The sequence below is a fragment of the Phacochoerus africanus genome, chromosome 15, assembly GCF_016906955.1.
Source record: "Phacochoerus africanus isolate WHEZ1 chromosome 15, ROS_Pafr_v1, whole genome shotgun sequence".
Classification (NCBI taxonomy): Eukaryota; Metazoa; Chordata; class Mammalia; order Artiodactyla; family Suidae; genus Phacochoerus; species Phacochoerus africanus.
Window position 1 is genome coordinate 2,154,183 of NC_062558.1, and position 20,078 is coordinate 2,174,260.

A 20,078-nucleotide genomic window follows, 5' to 3' on the forward strand; every position below is an offset into this window, starting at 1 on the left:
TTTCCCAGGGTGTATGTGTTTGTGTGGGGGTTAGTGTGTGTGTGAGGTGGGAAGGATGAAGAATGACTACTACTGGGTACAGGGGTTCTTTTTGTGTTTTTTTTTTTTTTTTAAAAAGGTTCTAATATTGATTTTGGTGATGGTTGCACATCTTTGTGAATATACTTAGAATAACTGAATTGTACATTTCAAATGGGTAAGTCGTATAAATGTCAATGAGATCAAAAAAGATGTGAAACACTGAATTGCATTTTTATTAAAAAAGGATTAAAAGATCTTGCTAGCAGAAAAGACACTTGATTGAATGAAGTAATTTTCATTAAGGTAAAAATAGCAGTTTGAACTACCTTCCAGTTAAGTAATTATATTTTGAAAGAGTAGCCTTCTAGGCAAGTGTATGCTTACCTGTTGAGATATGTGAAGTCAGGAACTATTTTTGAGCATAAATGTTCCCTCCTTTTAAATCTCTGGCACAAGTATTTCAAAAAGTCACACAGCACAAAATTTACCATTTTAACCATTTTACCAAAGCGTAAGTGAATCTTTAAAAAAACGTAATAGCTGAGAGTGCCCGCTGTGGCACAACGGGATCAGTGGTGTCTTGGAAGCACTGGGACACAGGTTTGATCCCCGGCTGGGCACAGTGGGTTAAGGATCCAGCATTGCTGCCACTTCGGCCTAGATTGCAACTGCTGTTCGGATCTGATCCCTGGCCTAGGAACTCGATATGTCTTGGGGTGGCCAAAAAAAGAAAAAATATATAAAAAATAAAAATATAGGAGTTCCCGTCGTGGCTCAGTGGTTAACGAATCCAACTAGGAACCATGAGGTTGCGGGTTCGGTCCCTGCCCTTGCTCAGTGGGTTAAGGATCTGGTGTTGCCGTGAGCTGTGGTGTAGGTTGCAGACTTGGCTCGGATCCCGCGTTGCTGTGGCTCTGGCGTAGGCAGGCGTCTACAGCTCCGATTCAACCCCTAGCCTGGGAACCTCCATATGCCACAGGAGTGGCCCAAGAAAATGGCAAAAAGACAAAAAAAAAAAATATATATATACACACACACACACACACACACACACACATATATATAAAATACCTCAACCCTATCTTATCGTACGAAGACAAGTTAATTTTGATAAATTGACCAGCATCACTGACAGAATATGAGATAAATTACTTTATCTCAGTGATTGCCACACCCTGGTCACATCCATCTGCCTTCCAAAATGCCACTGAACATGGGAGGAGGATCGGCTTCCTTCTGCTGCTGGGTTTCCTTGCCAATTCAGCAATGATTCAAATGTAACTTTCAACCTACAAATGATGGACTTCCTTCTTTTTTCTGTTGTTAATGAAGTTTTGAGAAAAAAAAAAAAAAGAGAGAGAAAGAGAAAAATTACTTAAGGACCACAGACAGCATTTGAACTTGGACACATGCATCTAAGCTGACCCCTGGTCAGTAAGAACACTGACCAGGGGTCACAAAACACTGACCGTCATCCCATTGCTGCTCCTTTTCTGGGCGTGTGGCTCTGAGCAAATCACGTGCCTGTGGGCACCTCTGATCTCTTATTTTCCATAAAGTTCCAAGTCAGTAAACTGCCAGACATGCTGGTGCAATGGCTAAAAAGGTGAATTTTGTGTTGTGTGACTTTTATCTCAGCTTAAAATAATTTGTATAAAAGTACTCCTGTTACGGTCCTGACTCTGGAATTTTTTTCCTTTCTATGCCAATAAAATTTTACCATTTCAATAGTTGTAGTTGATGGAGTTCCCGTCGTGGCTCAGTGGTTAACGAATCCAACTAGGAACCATGAGGTTCCAGGTTCGGTCCCTGCCCTTGCTCAGTGGGTTAAGGATCTGGCGTTGCCGTGAGCTGTGGTGTAGGTTGCAGATGCGGTTCGGATCCCTCGTTGCTGTGGCTCTGGCGTAGGCTGAATATTATATTACTCGCAACCTGAGTATTTTTAATTTGAAAGATGAAAAATGAAGGCCTTGCATTCTAAATTTTAAAATGTACAGTGTAGGAGTTCCCATCGTGGCGTGGTGGTTAACGAATCCGACTAGGAACCATGAGGTTGTGGGTTTGATCCCTGCCCTTGCTCAGTGCGTTAATGATCCGGCGTTGTCGTGGGCTGTGGTGTAGGTCACAGACGCGGCTCGGGTCCCGTATTGCTATGGCTCTGGCGTAGGCTGGCAGTTACAGCTCCTATTAGACCCCTAGCCTGGGAACCTCCATATGCCATGGCAGCAGCCCAAGAAATGGCAAAAAGACAAAAAAAAAAAAAAGACAGCCTCATGTGAGAAAGAAGAGCCCCATCAGTACAACACAAGTCCAACCAAGCGCTGCACACACATACCCCCCACAACAAAGGCTACAGTAAATCAAGCATAGAGGGAATGAATAATAATCCCTCAGACTAATCCAGGAAGGAGATAGAAAGAGGATCTAGGTATCAAGGAGCTGTCTCCTACAGAGGAACCGAGAAGAAAGAATGTTTGCAAGCACAGACAAAACAATGAACTAGGAACCTACACCCGAAAGATAGAGAGTCAGAATAAAAGAGGAGGGAGGAAGGACGGAGAATCAGAATGGTTTGAATTTCTCGACATCAACACTGGAAGAAAGAAAACAACAGAATAATTATGTAAAATTGTGAAGAGAAGTAATGTATGAACTAGAACTCAATTCAATCCAAACCATCAATCGCACTTGAGGGCAGAGCATTTTTGAATATGGAAGGTCTTTAAAACACCCAGTTAGTGGTCAGCTAGAATTCTAGCCACTTTGGAGGCCACCATTACATGGTTTCTCCTATCAGTGCCAAGATACCCACCCCAGATATTGGTCGTTAACATAAAGGATATTAACTATGGAATCTCATTGTGGATATTAGAGTTATAAGAGATATATGAATGCCTAAAGCATTTTAGAGCCACATGTCACCCTTGAGGAGTCATATGAACTGTAATGTATCTACTTATTAATACATACTTTTTTTTGTCTTTTTGCAATTTCTTGGGCCGCTTCTACAGCAAATGGAGGTTCCCAGGCTAGGGGTTGAATTGGAGATGTAGCCACTGGCCTACGCCAGAGCCACAGCAACGCAGGATCCGAGCCACATCTGCGACCCACACCACAGCTCACGGCAATGCCGGATCCTTAACCCACTGAGCAAAGCCAGGGATTGAACCCGCAACCTCATGGTTCCTAGTCGGATTCGTTAACCACTGCGCCATGATGGGAACTCCCTTATTAATATTTTTTAAAATTAAATATCTGCATAGCAAACAAACAAACAAACAAACTTGCTTCCACTTCTTAAGAAACTCCTGAAGATTGTGTTCCACTAAAACGATGGAGTGAGCTAGGGGAGAGAAAGGCATGGAATATGAAAAACATAGACTCCAAGATAACAGAAAGTGAAAGAAAGCATAGAGCAGAATAGAAAGAAATGAATCCCTGAAAAACCGTAACCACCAGTTGACCAAAGTTGTGCCAAAATTTCCAGCTCAAGATCATATCACCTAAGTGGTTCAAAGACACATAAGCTGAGAATGTACTTAAATTGTCCAAACATTAGATGTACTCTACTCTTCTGGCAGAAACAAAGGTAAATTCTCTCTGAAAGAAAGTGGGCTTCACAAATAATTTTTCAAAGACACAAGGAAGTCAGGCACCATGAGTGATAACCAGTGCTAATACTCAGACAATATAACCATATAGGAGTTCCTGTTGTGGTGCAGTGGAAATGAATCTGACTAGGAACCATGAGGCTGCAGGTTCGATCCCTGGTTAAGGATCTGTAGGTTAAAGATCTGTAGGTTCGCTCAGTAGGTTAAAGATCTGGCGTTGCTGTGAGCTGTGGTTTAGGTCCCAGATGCAGCTTGGATCTGGTGCTGCTATGGCTCTGGCGTAGGTTGGCAGCTGTACCTCTGATTAGACCCCTAGCCTGGGAACCTCCATATGCTGCAGGTGTGGCCTTAAAAGGACAAAAGACAAAAAAAAAAAAAAAAAGAAAAGAAAAGCATATATTAAAGACTTCATAAGGTAGAATTAATAGAGGAAAGTCATATATAAATATATATTTACTATTTTTAGAGAAATAAAAAAATAAAGAATCTTCACTGAACAGAAGTCTTTGAAAAGAAACTGTTGGAAGTCCCTAAAACCATTTAGGTACAGGGTTTTGTTAGGAGGGCTTCCAGGACTCAGCATATAATCAGAGCTAACATTTGTTACAATGGAAGATAAAAAGCAAAGTCAGCAAAGGGAAACAACACTTGGGGTGAAAGAAGAAAGCCTGGGAGAAATGTGTTGACTTTTACGAAGATTTTTCTTTCCCTAAGTATTTGCGTGATAATTTTAACATTTAAAAAATCATTAATACATGTTAATTAACCATTAATATTATTCAAAGCTCAGAAGGACTGCAGCAGAGCTAAAGGCTGTTAGAGATGGAGCCCAAACTAAATCTCACCTCCAATTAGAATTTCCTAAGGAAACATAATCTTAGTAAAAGCAAGACTGGTCACCTCCTGCCCATTTCCAACAGTATTGCCAGAGGTTTTGCAGCAGAAAAATAGACCAATGGCTATTTCCTTCGTTATATGCGATAAAATTAAGTCCATTGGATAACATATAACCCTAATAAAAATCCTTCACTTGGGTTAAAAATTTAGTGGCAAAAATAAATGGAAGAGAATGTCCCACTGGAAAAGGCTGAGGGGCTCCAACAGAATGTAAATGTTTCCTATCAACTTAGTTTTCTCCATGGCAATTATAATCTAACAAGTATAAATTTTACTTCATTGATTGCATTTTGGCTCAAGGTATAGGTTTTTGTTGTTGTTGTTTTGTTTTGTTTGTTTTTTTGGCTGCCCCGTGAGGCACGTGGAAGCTGCCCAGCCAGGGATCAAACACATGCCATAGAACAAGCTGCTGCAGTGACAATGTGGGATCCTTAACACAGTGCTCCACAAGGGAACTCCAAGGTACAGCTTTTTAAAACAGGCACTGCCAGCCGGTGTTACCAAGAATGCAAGGGTCTGGAAACCGTATAATGGGAAAATTTTAAAGAGAGCCAACAGAAAAAAGGAGGGGAAACAGCTAGGTGTTTTCAAACCATTTTAAAGACTAAGGAGAAGGATGAAAATTTTATTACCTCCAGGTGTCAGAATTGGTTGTGGGTAAAAAGGAAGCAAGTTAAACTCACTGTCAAGAACCTTGTAGTAATTAAATGCCTCAGAAAACAGCCCTGTTGGACAGACTGAGCTCACCCAAAGGTGTGCTGTGAAATCCGACCTTTACCTAAGGCACTGGCCACCTGGCAGGATTGCATGGGCCTTCTGGTCCAGTCAGCAGGTGCGTCTTGGTTTGGTGTCTGGGAATCGACCACACAGTGAACAGGATTCTCTTCCCAAGCAACTGTACCACAAATGGGCATGCCCCTGAGTGCCTGCAGCCCTTGTAAGGATCAGGCAGCCAAAAGGTCACATGGCAGGAGGCAGGCCTGTTGTTGGCCATGTGCCCTTTTTTTGTATATGAAGGCCCCTTGTTTGAGCCTTCTGCTCCTGGACTGGGGTGTGTGTGCGGGGAAACCAAGGCGCACACCCGGCTCCTCTCCCTTCACCCCTCCAGCCTGCCACGCGGACCCCGCGGGTCAGGTTCTCGCGTGCTCTGGCTGGCGCTGCCCTGCCCTGGGCGCTGGGGGCGCACGGGGTACACGGGGCGCACAGGACGCACGGGCGGCGGGGCGCGGCGGCCGGGAGGAAGTGCGGGCTTGCCCGGGCGCGTTAAGGAAGTTGCCCAAAATGAGGAAGCACCGTACGTTGGGTGGCTGAGGCGACTCCGGCGGCGGGAGCAGCAAGGAGGAGCTGGCCGCCCGGCGCTGCGCCCGGAGCTGCCCCCGCGATCGCGCCCGCCCGGCCACCAGAGCCCCGAGCCCCGCCCTCGCCTCACCTGGCATAGGTAGGTGTGGCCGCGCGTTCCCTCGGCTTGACGCACCGGGACGCACCTTTGGACTAGGGGAGGCGGCGAGGGAGGAGAGGATGTGGCCCTTCCTCCTCGGCCCAGGTCTGTGCACCCTGGCACACCCGGGCAGGTACGCTCAGGCCCTTTGGCCTTTGAGAATCAAAGGGAAAATTTGATAGAATTTTCCGGATAAAAAACAGTGGGGTTGTGCCAGCTTTTCTAAACCTGGTTAGTGCGTCTCTGGGGATCCCGCTGCTGTTGGAGGAGTCAGGGGCTGGCCGGAGGCTGGGGCGTAGCGGCGAAGGCGCTAGCCGGGTTCCCGAAACTTAAAGCAGCGAGCGCAAAAAGTGCGGAAGCGAGTGGATCCTGGGAGGCGAGCAGGAATCCACAGGGACAAGAAACTCGGTCTCAGGTCTCACATTTTCGTTTGGCCATTTACAGAATTACTGGAAAATTCCACTGTATTTATCGAAGTGACTCACTGTAGAGATAGTTGTGCATATGCCTGCAAAGGTTTTATTTATACATTTCTTTTATTCCAGAAAGAACGAGCATTTGCATAAAAACATGAAACTTTCTGAATCACGACTAAAATGTAGCACGATCGCTTTTTCCTTTTACAATTTTCGTGGTGAAATAATTTAATTAGCTAGTGAATGATTTGGGCTACGGGAAAGTTTTAGGTAGTAAAATGTGAATTTGAGTTAAAGATTTTTTTGGCGATATGGCTTCAAAACCTTAAAACCACCTTCATAACGATTCATAGGCGCTTCATTTTTTGATTTGTTTGAGTAACAAGAACTAGAAAGACAACCACTGGAGAAGTTAGAGTTGCAAACTTTTGACCTTTTGCGGTGCAGTTCCTTGGGGAAGGGGGTCTTGTTCACTGTGCCGTGTATTCTCAGTCACCAGCCCAAGCTGTTCCCACTGACTCGTGATCAGAAGGCCTGTGGAATCCTGCCAGGTGGCCTCTGGAGAAACCCTGTTGCAGTTTATTTTAATGAGTTTGCCTGACTCGCCAAAGATTCCCATTGAACCCACGTTGACTGGAGTTGTTCTTTTTCTTCAACCCCGGAAGCACTTCAGTGTGTAGCTAAAAAGACCTGAAAATGTCCCACCACATCTGAATCTTCATATGAAAAATAAAATTGTGAGATGATGGAGAATTCCTGAAAGAAATGGAATTGATTCTAGTGTTTTGTTTGTTTGTTTAGGAAGAGCAAATGCATGGCTATTACACAGGCAACATTTTAGTTAAATGCAATTTAAATTTAGTGATATACCTCCACACCTCACCCCTCCCTGAGAAAAAAAGCACCAAGCAGTGAATGGATAGGTTTGTCTTTGAGCTAAAGTTTAGATATCAGTAAAGTATTAGGTGTTTTAAGTGAGAAGTCTTGTCTATTAAAATGATTTTATCAAGTTATTTTGTTCTGTCTACAATGAACCTTTGTTTTGATCTGTTTAGAGAAATTCTGCAGTGAAATATAAACTGATTTGTATTGTTTGTGTTTGAAGCGCTCAATATGTAGGATTTTATTAATAGTCTTAATAACTAGAATGTTTTTAGTGTTTTAATCAAGGATGAAAAGGGGTTATATTTTATGTCTTTACCTTTCCTGAGGGGTGAAATTGTAAGAAAGATCATTTTAATCACTAGATTTGCATTTCAGAGTAACTTGCTTTAGCCTGCTTTAGGTTCCTATTTAGTATTCTAAATGCACATCTGATTTCTCTGTTTTTAAACCAATGCATCACTTATGCATATCCATAATCATTATCCCAAACCCTCGTGCCAAGATATGTTTTGGAATGTAGGATTTTTCAGGATTTAGAATTCAAATTTAGAGTCTGGATTTCAGCCTTGAGAAAGATATTTCTCAGAATTTAGGAAGGTGTGCATCCATGCTGCTGCCATATGTTACACACCACTCCAACGCAGCCTGGGCAGTATCCTGTAATCCCACATGTTATTATTTCTGCACCAGCAGTGTGACTAGTCTCTCTAAGCAGAATAAAGAGAGGCTGCAGATAACTCAGTGTCAATTCACAGGTGTTGTCCCTAAATGAGGTTCCCTATAAAACTTACTAAAAATCTTGTTTTTCAGAGTTTTTGGAGTTAGGGCTACAGGGCTGAGTCTGCATTAGACTCCATGGAGCCCCCGTTTGCTTCTGAAAGCAAATTGCATTTCTGTTGCCCAACAACTCACACTTTCCAGTAATTAGATGGGTTAGTTTCCCCCTTTTCAGAAAGTCTGAAATGACAAGACTTCACTGAGTTTTCAATAGTAACAATCAAAATCATACAGAATCTCCAAGTAAAAAATAGGATATTTTATCCTTATGGATAGACCTTCAAACAGCAACATTTTTGATGGTCTGATTTTAGGGAGAGACTGTAGTAGTTACTTAAAGGAGGGGTATTATATCAGTGTTTACAGCCGCAGTGTGTCCGTGGGAGAAATACTGTTTCCTGTTCACTTTGCAGCTGGTACTATCTCTGCCTGTTATCTGTGACTAAGGAATGGCGGGGGACTTTTGTATAATCTGAGCTAATTCTTGCTTTTGCGACTTTCACCATATAGATTTTTTCCGCCTGTCCCCTAACTCACCTGCCCCTCAACACTTTCTTCCACTCTGGGTTTGCTTTAGCTGCAAATGAGTGAGAGAAAATTAGGAACTTAGGCCTTTGGGTTTTAAAAATTGTCTGCACACTGAACATTGCTTTTCTTTTAAAGCAATTGAAATCAAAAGGCAGAGCCTTAAAGAGAGATTGGAATGAAATTGCCTGACTTAATTATGTGTTACCATCTTACTCTTCCACCTTGAAATTGAACGTCTGATTTTTTTTTTTCCACTCAGAAAAAAAGAGGGGTTTTTTAAACTGAGGAATTATGGGAAGATTAAAAAAAAAAAACTAACCTGATTGGAATTTAAATAACAGGTTTATTCATTCATTTTGACTTTATATTAGCAGGGAAATTTTCTATTAGCTTATAATTTTGTCTGGCAAAATGGTAGCTTGCATCAATTTTAATGTTTTTTGCCTTTAAGAATGAATTACATAAGTTGTCTCCTATGAATCCTGAAAAGTGATTGAATTGGAATCTTAGGCATAGTCAGATTCAGCCTCTACCAAAGATACCAGTAGAAGGAAGAATATTTAGTTTCTATTACAGTAGGTTTAACAATTCAAAAAAGGGAACTTTCAGAGTTCCCTTCCTGGCTCAGCGGTTAATGAACCCGACTAGGGCCCATGGGGATGGGGGTTTGATCCCTGGTCTCACTCAGTGGGTTAAGGATTCGGCGTTGCTGTTGCCGTGAGCTATGGTGTAGGTTTCAGATGCAGTTTGGATTTGGTGGGGCTGTGGCCAAGCAAGTGCAGCTCCGATTGGACCCCTAGCCTGGGAACTTCCATATGCCGTGAGTGCAGCCCTAAAAAGCCAAAAAACAACAACAAAAAAACCTCCAAAAAACAAATCAAAACAAAAACCTCATTCTATTTCTCTCTCTCTTCTTTTCATTTTTGGCCACCCCATGGCATATGGGGTTCCTGGTCCAGGAATCAGATGCAAGCCGCAGTTGCAGCTTATGCCGAAGTTGCAGCAACATCAGATCCTTTAACCCACAGTGCCAGGCTGGGGATCGAACCTGCGTCCTGGCACCACAGAGACGCTGCTGATTCTGTTGCGCCACATGGGGACTTCAAAAATGACTCTCATGTGATTCTTTTATTTCTGGGAAACCAGGTCTTTATTTTTGGTGGCTGCCAAAGGCTGATGATCCTGAAGGTGAACGTGATCTAGAATATGGGTGATACCTCGATTACCAAGCAGGGTGGACCAAACTCTTTTATGATAGATGGTATCTGATAAGCAGCATCCTCTGTCCTGGGGGGTACCCCGCTCTGGCACTGGAGTCCTGGCTCCTGAAGCTGGAGATGGCAGTACCCCTCAGTGCCGGGCTGGAGCCCTGGAGGGGAGCACAGGTGTGGGAGGATTCTGGGCTCCCAGACTGGCACTCTTGATGTGAGCAGGCAGCACAATTGACCAGAAAAGGGTGGGGCTGGTGCCTGCATAAGGGAGGCCCGGGCCTAGATACAGTCAGTAGGAGAAGTGTGGAAAGATGGAAGAGGGCTAAGGGCCCAGTTTCAGGAAGAGCCACCATTGGTTTGTGTAGTCACACTGGGAGCATCTGAATGTCTAACAGTTAAACCTTCTGTGTTCCCACTTCATCTGTCTTAATTGCTAAATCTTCATGCTGTCCTGGTCAGTCTGACTATTTATTTATTTATTTATTTATTTGCTTTTTAGGGCTGCACCCGTGGCATACAGAGGTTCCCAGGCTAGGGGTCAAATCAGAGCTACAGCTGCCAGCCTATACCACAGCCACAGCAACGCTGGATCCGAGCCGTGTCTGTGACCGACATTGCAGCTCATGGCAACGCCGGATCCTTAACCCATTGAGCGAGGCCGGGAATTGAACCGGCAACCTCATGGTTCCAAGTCAGATTTGTTTCCACTGCACCACGACGGGAACTCCAAGTGTGGTAATTTATTAAATCTGTTTAGATTTGGTTGTCATGGAAATGTTCTAGTGGGACCAGAGTTAATCTGTTTTTTTAAACTTAATTTTGACTTATAACAATACCTTCCCAAGGTCCAGTCCTGCTCCCCCAAAGTAATCTATTAATCTTTTCGGCTATTTCTTCTAGAATTTTCTGCCCTATTTCCTGATGATACGCTTGCTCACTTGCTTTCTTTTCTTTTCTTTTCTTTTCTTTTTTTTTTTAATGTATCAGTTTTAGGCAATGTCTGCTGACTTCCTACTCTCAGAGGCAAGTGCTTGGCAGTCCTAGTCTCGATTACCCAGGATAGTCTTTCAATAATTTGGGGTTGGAGTTCCCGTCGTGGCGCAGTGGTTAACGAATCCGACTAGGAACCATGAGGTTGTGGGTTCGGTCCCTGCCCTTGCTCAGTGGGTTGACGATCCGGCGTTGCCGTGAGCTGTGGTGTAGGTTGCAGACGCGGCTCGGATCCCGCGTTGCTGTGGCTCTGGCGTAGGCCGGTGGCTACAGCTCCGATTCAACCCCTAGCCTGGGAACCTCCATATGCCGCAGGAGCGGCCCAAGAAATAGCAACAACAACAACAAAAAAGACAAAAAGACAAAAATAATAATAATAATAATAATTTGGGGTTAAGATGCTGTTTGGTGTTTACTTTGCTGTGCTTATGTTCACTGCTAAAGCACAGTGTATAATATAGTTCCATTTTCTTTCCTGTACCCTGCATTGTTTTTCCTGGGGTAAACTCATTTCATTTTGTGTTTTCTCAGTTGATCCTATGCCCAGACTCCCCGACATGAAGCTAAAACTCTCCTTGACTCAATTTCCCACTGAGTCAAATATACCAACAGCAATCTATCTGTTCCATTTCTCTATTTCTTTCTTTCTTTCTTTTTTTTTTTCCTGAAACCCTCTACCTCCTTGCACCAGTATGACAGCTTCTTGTTACATACATATTCATAACTGAAGCATATTTTGTGGGAATTGGTTGGTGAAATATATTTTCTGCAAGTTGGTTATCATACCCTGTATTTGCTTTTTGGGGTCTTAATATACCTCTTATCAACATTCATGTATCTTTTAAATCCATTGTAAATCCATTGCCATTGCTGTTGAAAACATTTCCTCCAAACTTTTTATTGCTATGGTCGTTTGTTTATACATTTTATTACTTTTTGTAGCTTTCGGAATTTTATAACTTCTGCCATTGGGATGTATTCTAAATCATGCTTAATGAAAGATTGTTTTCAGCTCCAGTTGAGCAATCATCATTTACATCTCTGTATTTGCTCTGACCCTGAAGTTTTTATTATCTGAGGGTTGGAAATATTATTTTCCTGGGAATAGGGAATCCGCAGGGCTTTAATCAGAGCGCTGGCCTTGATTTCCTTGATTTCTGAAGTGGGTGCTGTGCAATTTTATTTATTTATTTATTTATTAATTTACTAATTAATTAATTAATTTATTTTTGTCTTTTTGCCTTTTCTAGGGCCGCACCCGTGGGATATGGAGGTTCCCAGGCTAGGGGTCTAATCTGAGCTGTAGCCACCTGCCTACGCCAGAGCCACAGCTACGCAGGATCCGAGCTGCATCTGCAACCTATACCACAGCTCATGGCAACACCAGATCCTTAATGCACTGAGCAAGGCCAGGGATCGAACCCGCAACCTTATGGTTCTTAGTTGGATTCGTTAACCACTGAGCCACGATGGGAACTCCGGTGCTGTGCAATTTTAAATTGTATTCCCAAGGGAAGCTCTTTCACTCAATAAGTGAAATACTGTAGACAGAATGAAGTGGAGTATGCTGGAGAACTGTTATGGGCTGGCTCAGAGCTGCTGTGCAGGGATATGCATGGTCAGGGCCAGTGTCCCCACTTCACTGATTGTGCACTCTTCTGTGGCCATGGGATGTGGTTTTGTTTTTTTTTTTTGGTCTTTTTGCTATTTCTTAGGCCGCTCCCATGGCATAGGGAGATTCCCAGGCTAGGGGTCTAATCGGAGCCGTAGCCACCGGCCTACGCCAGAGCCACAGCAACGCGGGATCCGAGCCGCGTCTGCAACCTACACCACAGCTCACGGCAACGCCGGATCGTTAACCCACTGAGCAAGGGCAGGGACCGAACCCGCAACCTCATGGTTCCTAGTCGGATTCGTTAACCACTGCGCCACGACGGGAACTCCTGTTTTTATTTTTATTTTTATTTTTTTTCTTGCTGTTTTGGGGCTGCATCTGAGGCACATGGAGATTCCCAGGCTGGGGGTCACATCAGAGCTACAGCTGCCGACCTACACCACATCCACAGCAACGCAGGATCTGAGCTGTGTCTGCGGCCTACACCACAGCTCATGGCAACGCCGGATCCTTAACCCAATGAGCGAGGCCAGGGACCAAACCCACATCCTCACGGATCCTAGTTGGGGTTCTTTTCCTCTGAACCACAACAGGAACTCTGATGTGGTAGTTTTTAAGCCATCTTGGAGACCAGGCCTCCTGAAGTCCACTTGGGGAAACCCTGGGCGACCTCTGCCCAGGCTTGGGTGGAGGCAGAATGCTGTGGTTATTTTCAGCTTAAATGCTAAGAGTATTTAATGACCTGATTCCTGTAATGCTTCAAAGTCACATTCCCGGGATCTTTTTATCAGTAGTGGTTGAGAGTAGGGGTCTGAGGTCCCTTTGGACTCAGATCGCACTGTGTTTTCAAGCTACTCTTTTAGTCTTTGTAGATGGAAGGATTATGGAGGGTTTCATTGTCATGCATGGTGGAGACCTGGCGTGCCGTGCCCATACCTGGCCTGTGGTTGAACTGGCATAACTGTCACCGTCTCTCCCAGGAGGGTGGCCCTGGGAGTCCGCCCCTTGACTGGAGGCTAATAATAGCTCTCCCAAATAGGTCACAGATGAGTAAGTGCTGTTTCTGAAGTCAGTTTCTCTGCCCTCCAAGATGGGAGAACTTGCTATCATTTTCTTTTTGAAAAGTGTTACATTGTGTAACTGATGCTCAAGTTCTTATGCATTAGTGAAGGATTCAGATATGATAGGCAACCTTGAAACCTTCCTTGACGACTACCCCCCGCCCGACCACCCCCACTGAGGGAGGGCAACTTGGTGTGTATTCTCCTCTTTCATCTTGTGCATTCATGCATGTATGCATACATGTGTATGTTTTTAGAAGATACAGTGCTGGTGTGTGTGTGCATGTGATCTTAAAACCAGTATCATCCTACAACATTATTTTTTTAATCAACAGGGTTGGGGAAGCCCTTCCGATCAGTGATCATTATTTTATTCCAAAGTGGAAAATATGGTTGGTCGTTGATAGATAGTTAAGATTTTTTTTTTTTTTTAGTCATTTGTCTTTTTTAGGACCGCACCCACGGTATATGGAGGTTCCCAGGTTAGGGGTCTAATCGGAGCTACAACTGCTGGCCTACACCACAGCCACAGCAATGCAGGGTCCGAGCCACGTCTGCCACCTGCACCACAGCTCACGGCAACGCCAGATCCTTAACCCACTGAGCAAGGCCAGGGATCGAACCTGCAACCTCGTGGTTCCTAGTTGGATTCGTTTCTGCCATGCCACGATGGAAACTCCAGGATTTTTTTTTTCCTAATTTTGGATATGATAAACAAAGCTGCAGTGGATGTACTTTTTCTTTTGTTCTTTACCTATTTTTTACACTTTTCATTGAGTTTCATGAAACTGATGGGTTAATCTTTTTCTTAAGACAGACCTTCCGCCCTGTTCAGCCTGTTGTTCCATCCATCTAGTAGATTGTTTATATTTTGGCAAGCACGTGGGTGATCAAGCAGAGAAGGCAGTTAGTTCTTTATTTTTTAAGTGATACATTAGGCTCTTGTCTAATTTTTGTTTTTACTCATGGTGTAGCGTGGATGTTCCCCTCTTGCTCCGTGGCCTCCATCTCCCCTGGCACCTCATCATCTGTTTGCCCACTCAGTGCCTTCCCTTTGTTCCCTTTGTGGGGTTGGCTCTCCTGATGTGCTTGGTATTTCTAGGATGTGTGCCGGTCTTGTTTTTGAGGTGCCCCAGGAGGCAGTCTTTTAGGGCTGTGTGTGTCACATGGCCCTCTTGTAACCTGTCCCCCAAGAGATGGGAGGGGAGGGTGAGATGTGAGCAGGGTGGGATGAGCCAGTAATGAGTGTGCGTGTGCAGATCCGCTCTGTGTTTCACGGCCGGGGCCATCCTTGCCTCCTCAGAGGCAAGTCTTTCCTGCAAAGGGGTGTCTGTTGCTTTTAGGGGTACCGGCAGCTGAGGAGTTGAAGAGGACACGGCCTGCCTGCTCCCGCTCTGATCCTCCCCCACCCAATCCCACCCAGACTTTGTCATTTCCAAAGCACCACAACCTGGGTCTTTGCAGCAATCCCCTGCTGCCCGCACATAGGCTACGGTTTCCCTCTTCCATCGGAGCCCATCTTGCTTCACGTCTACAAGGATAGTGGTAAGTTTCTAGCCCGCCAGCAATAGGTCTCCTTTGCTCCCCAGCGTGGTTATGGATTTATAATCTATGGTATTGTTTTTAATGCTGTCTCTTTCCTCTCTCTGCATTTGTAGCTGCCACGTATGCTTGAAGGGGAAGTCCACCACTTCCTTTTTTTTTCTTTTTTTCTTTTTTTTAGCAACACCAATCAGCTGATGGTCATAGCTGTGAAGGAAGTGACAGCAAGGAGGAGGGGAGAGGAGCTCTGTAGAGTAGGGGTGGATGACAGGCTTGGGGTTTCTTTAGTCTTCTGTGCTGCCCTGGGAGCTGGGCCAGCCACTCTGTAGCTTAGGCAGGAAGTGTGTCTAAAGAGAGGGCTGTGGAGTTCCTCTTGTGGCTCAGCAGGTTAAGAACCCGACAGAGTGTCCATGAGAATGCCGGTTCGATCCCTGGCCTCACTCAGTGGGTCGCCTCAAGGTGCAGTGTAGTTCGCAGATGCGTCTCCGATCTGGTGTTCCTCTGGCTGTGGTGTAGGCTGGCAGCGGCAGCTCCGATTCGACGCCTAAGTCTCGGGTGAGGCCTTAAAAAAAAAAAAAAAAAAAAAGGAGAAGCTGGTATTATTAAGTCCATACTGATTATTAGGAAACTACTCATACCAAATCGTAAGTTTCTTAGAAGCATGTTTAAGGATGTTTCGGGATGCCCGGGGCGTTAGAGGGGGATGGAGTCTTAGGGAACATCTATTTTTTTTTTTTTTAGGGCTGCATCTGCAGCTAAAGTTTTTCTATGTATTTTCTTTTTTTTGGGGGGGGCATCTAATTCAACCTTCTGGGAGGCACTGAACCCCAGGAAGGTAAGTGATTTGGGCATGTCCAGCCCTCCGTGATATTGCTGGGATCCAAAGCCTAAAACCAAGGTGTTTCTAATCCAGAACCAGAATTCCTGTCCACTTTTCTAATGAGGAACATCATTATGGGACCTTCTGTCCTTCCCCATGGTGAGAAGGTTTCAAGTCCTATCAGTGGAGACAGGATCTTGAGAAGGCAGCCCGGGGTGGGGTGGGGTGGGGGTGGGGGGCACAAACTCAGTATGACAGGTCTATTTCACCCTTACAAATAGTTTTAGAAAGGTTATTATTCTCTTTAGAGCTTGTGTTGAGAAATTAAGCAATAAATTGTGTTGACCCTTTAAGGAGGAATTAGATAAAACATCCTGCATCAACAAGGGGTTCATATGAGAACATCCAGGCAATGCTTTTACCTATGTCTCCTTCCAACACAGATTGAGCTGATTTTCAAATTTACCACCCAAATTGAACTACAATAATTTGCTTGTGGCACAACAGGATAAGGATTCAGCATTGTCACTGCAGCCATTTGGGTCGCGTGTGTTCCATCCCTGGCCTGGGAATTTCCGCAGGCCCTTGGCGCAGCCAAAAAAAAAAAAAATGCAAGTGAACTAAAGTGATGTGAGAAGCTGGTTTAAAAGGATGCACATCAGGGAGTTCCCGCTGTGGCTCAGTGGTTAACGAATCCAACTAGGAACCATGAGGTTGTGGGTTCAATCCCTGGCCTCGCTCAGTGGGTTAAAGATCCGGCGTTACTGTGAGCCGTGGTGTAGGTTGCAGACGTGGCCCGGATCCACGGAGTCTTGCTGTGGCTCTGGCGTAGGCCGGTGGCTGTAGCTCCAATTAGACCCCTAGCCTGGATCGTCCATATGCCGCGGGTACGGCCCCAGAAAAGACAAAAACAAAACAAAACAAAACAAAAAAACCCAAAAGGATGCACATCAGGCCTGCATCTCTGTGGCTGTCCCCACACAGGGCAGAATTGCTGCTCTCTGCGCACATCTGTCACAAGGGTTTTGAGGGTCGCAGTCCACGGGTCCTGAAGGTTGGAGCAGAGCCGGAGGGAAAGGGAAATTACAAATGCAGTTCTGTTCCGTTGTGGAAACATTTGTGATACCGGTGGGATTTCAGTGTTTCCGTCAAAGACAGGGAGCTTGACAACTGCCGAGAAAGGATACCTTCTCAAAAGAAGACAGGAAAGTCATGTATGATTTCTTGGGAGGCGCCAAGACCTGCGTGATACTCTTCCTCACTTATCCCTTCTTTTTTTTTTTTCTTTTTTTGCTTTTTAGGACCGAACCCTCAGCATATGGAGATTCCCAGGCTAGGGGTCGAATTGGAGCTGCACCAGCTGGCCTACCCCACAACCGCAGCAGTGTGGGATCCGAGCCACATCTGCAACCTGCACCACAACTCACAGCAACGCCAGGTCCTCAACCCACCGAGCCAGGCCAGGGATCAAACCTACATCCTCATGGATCCTAGTCTTGTTCCTCAACCGCTGAGTCATGAAGGGAACGCCTCCCACTTATCCCTTCCAAGAAAACTTTGGATAGTGTCAAGATGTATTAACAGAAAATTGGTGGACTGGTTTGCCAGGGTGGCTGGAACCAAGTGCCACATTCATCTTCCTGCAGTTCTGGAGGCTGGAAGTCTGACATGAAGGTGTGGCCAGGTTGGTTTCTCCTGAGGCCTCTCCTTGGCTTGTGGACGGACAGCCTCTTCTCTCGGTGTCTTTACACGCTCTTCCCTCTCTGCATGTGTGTGTGTCCTCATGTCCCCTTTTTATAAGGACATCAATGATGAAGGATAAGGGCCCACCCGAATGATCTCATTTTCGCTTACTCAGCTCTGTAAAGGCCCTATTTTCAAGGAAAGTCCCATTCTGAGGTTCTGGGGGTGGGGCTGGGGGTCCGGACCTCAGCATATGAATTCGGAAGAGGGGCTAATTCACCCAGGTAGTTAAGTGGAGTCTGGCCTCTCCTTAGGGTGGCCTTGCTGTGTAGCCATCAAGAGCTTGAGGGAGCTCTCTGGTCTCACCTTGGAGAGATTTCTAAGCCAGCTGAAGGGAGCCTTGTACACAGATGGTTACACAGCGTCGTGAATGTGAATACCACGCAAAACCAAGCAAGCCAAAATATGCTCAAGATACAGTTTTTCTTCCACCTTAGATCGACTTTTTTTTTTTTTTTTGGTCTATTTAGGGCTACACCTGTGGCACATGGAGGTTCCCAGGCTAGAGGTCGAATTGGCGCTGTAGCCCCCAGCCTACACCACAGCCACAGCAACGCCAGATCTGAGCGGTGTCTGTGACCTACGTCACAGCTCACGGAAATGACGGATCCTTAACCCACTGAGTGAGGCCAGGGATCGAACCCACAACCTCATGCATGCTAGTTGGGTTCATTGCTGCTGAGCCATAAGGGAAATGCTGGCAAGTTCTTTTTTTAAAAAAAGAAACTTTTTTAAACTTTTTAAAAAACTTTTTAAACTTTTTTAAACTTTTCAAAAAAGATCCAGAGAAAAAAATGAAAAATAAGGATGATGAGAGACAAGTTCTCACAGGATCTTCAGGCAGAAACAGCCATGGCAAGTGGACCAACAGAGCCAAAGTCCATGAGGAAACTAGTGCAAAGCGAGGGTCGCCTTTCCCAGCAGCCAGGGAAGGGAGTGTGGGTCATTAATGAATGGTCTTGGGAAAACTGGCTGATAATTTGGAAAAAATAAAACCTGGATAGGTATACCAAAATAAGTTCCAGACTGAACAGAGAATAAAAATATAGTCGTGAAATCATCAGAGTACTAAAAGAAGATGGGTGAGTTTTAAAAAGAATTATACATACGGTAAAAAAATGTGGAACCATGATAGAAAATTTGATGAGGAGGATTTTCTGAAATTGTAAGCAAGTCCCTATGCAAATGACAAATACACACACATATATATATGTATATATATACACACACACACACACATAAATGAGGGGGAAAAAACCATGAGATATTTTTATTTTCAATGCTTCGAGGCAAAGGACCAATAGCCTGAATATGCAGTGAGTTCAATTCAAATTAGTGACAAAATGAAACACTCCAATAGCAAGGTCAAAGACGGGAACAAGCAGTTTAAAATGCAAATGAGCCCAAAGCAGGTGAATATGCTTGGCCTCCCTGTCATCTCACATTGATTTAAGGGTTTGCCTGTGGTGGGGAAAAGAGACCCTTCTCCTGATGAGTGCCTGTGGGGTTGTTGGGTAATATCTTCAAATGTATTTTGACTCAACAATTTCACTTTTAGGAACTTGTTACGCATAGAAAATTGACAAAAGTGGGGAAATGTATATGCATACTGTAATTCATTGCAACACTTTATTTTGTAATAGCAAAAAAAAAAAAAGGAAATATGTATCAGAGGTGCTTAAAGAAACTATAATATCCATGCATTGGAAACGTATATGGGTCTTTTAAAAAATACGGTGTCTTGGGAGTTCGTGTCGTGGGAGTTCGTGTCGTGGCTTAGTGGTAACGAACCTGACTAGTATGCATGAGGACATGGGTTCGATCCCTGGCTTTGATCAATGGGTTAAGGATCCGGCATTTATGTGAGCTGTGGTGTAGGTTGCAGACGTGGCTCAGAGCTGGCATTTCTGTGGCTGTGGTGTAGGCTGGCAGCTGCAGCTCTGATTCGACCCCTAGTCTGGGAGCTTCCATATGTTGTGGGTGTGGCCTTGAAAAAAAAAAAAAACTGTATTTTGAGAAAGACAGACATTGCACATAATGATATAGGCTACATTGGATTGTCGTTTCCTGCACATAATGCAAGTCTGCCTATACTGGTGTGTGTGTGTGTGTGTGTGTGTGTGTGTGTGTGTGTGTAAATACGCAGAGAGATCCAAAAGCAAATTGTGGGCAGCAGTTGCCTGGGGAGGGCAGTAGGGGAATTGGTTTGGAGGAAAAAAAGTGCAGTGTGCATTTACTGTGCATACAGATGTTTGCAGTGATCATAATAAAATAAAGTTTGCTGGGGCAGCGGGGAGCGAGTGGTAAGTAGGATGAGACTCAGAAAAGAACCCGAATTCAGAAACAAGCGTCAGTCTTGGGTGTTAGGACCAGTCTGTCTCCACACACAAGGAGTTAGGCTTGGAGTGGTTTGCCCAGGGCTATGCAGCCAAGGCTCTCAAGAGGGCCTGGACACAGCCCTCCCTGAGCTTGTCTCCACCACTGGTGCCCAGGCTGCCTCCAGAGTTTCTGATGTGGTCTGGC

General features: G+C 44.7%; 1 protein-coding gene across 3 annotated transcripts in view; it reads left to right on the forward strand.

Moving 5' to 3' along the window:
- Positions 1-5,796: 5,796 nt before the first annotated feature.
- The window catches only part of SYK (spleen associated tyrosine kinase), a 106,489-nt gene continuing 92,207 nt past the window's right edge, over positions 5,797-20,078 (forward strand). Inside the window, exon 1 of one of the 3 annotated variants that reach the window (XM_047762813.1) lies at positions 5,797-5,967. The gene's annotated coding sequence lies outside the window, so the exon portion shown is untranslated. Of the gene's footprint in view, positions 5,968-14,547; positions 14,996-20,078 lie in introns of those variants that run through there. The other 2 variants (XM_047762815.1, XM_047762814.1) reach the window with 2 other exon arrangements.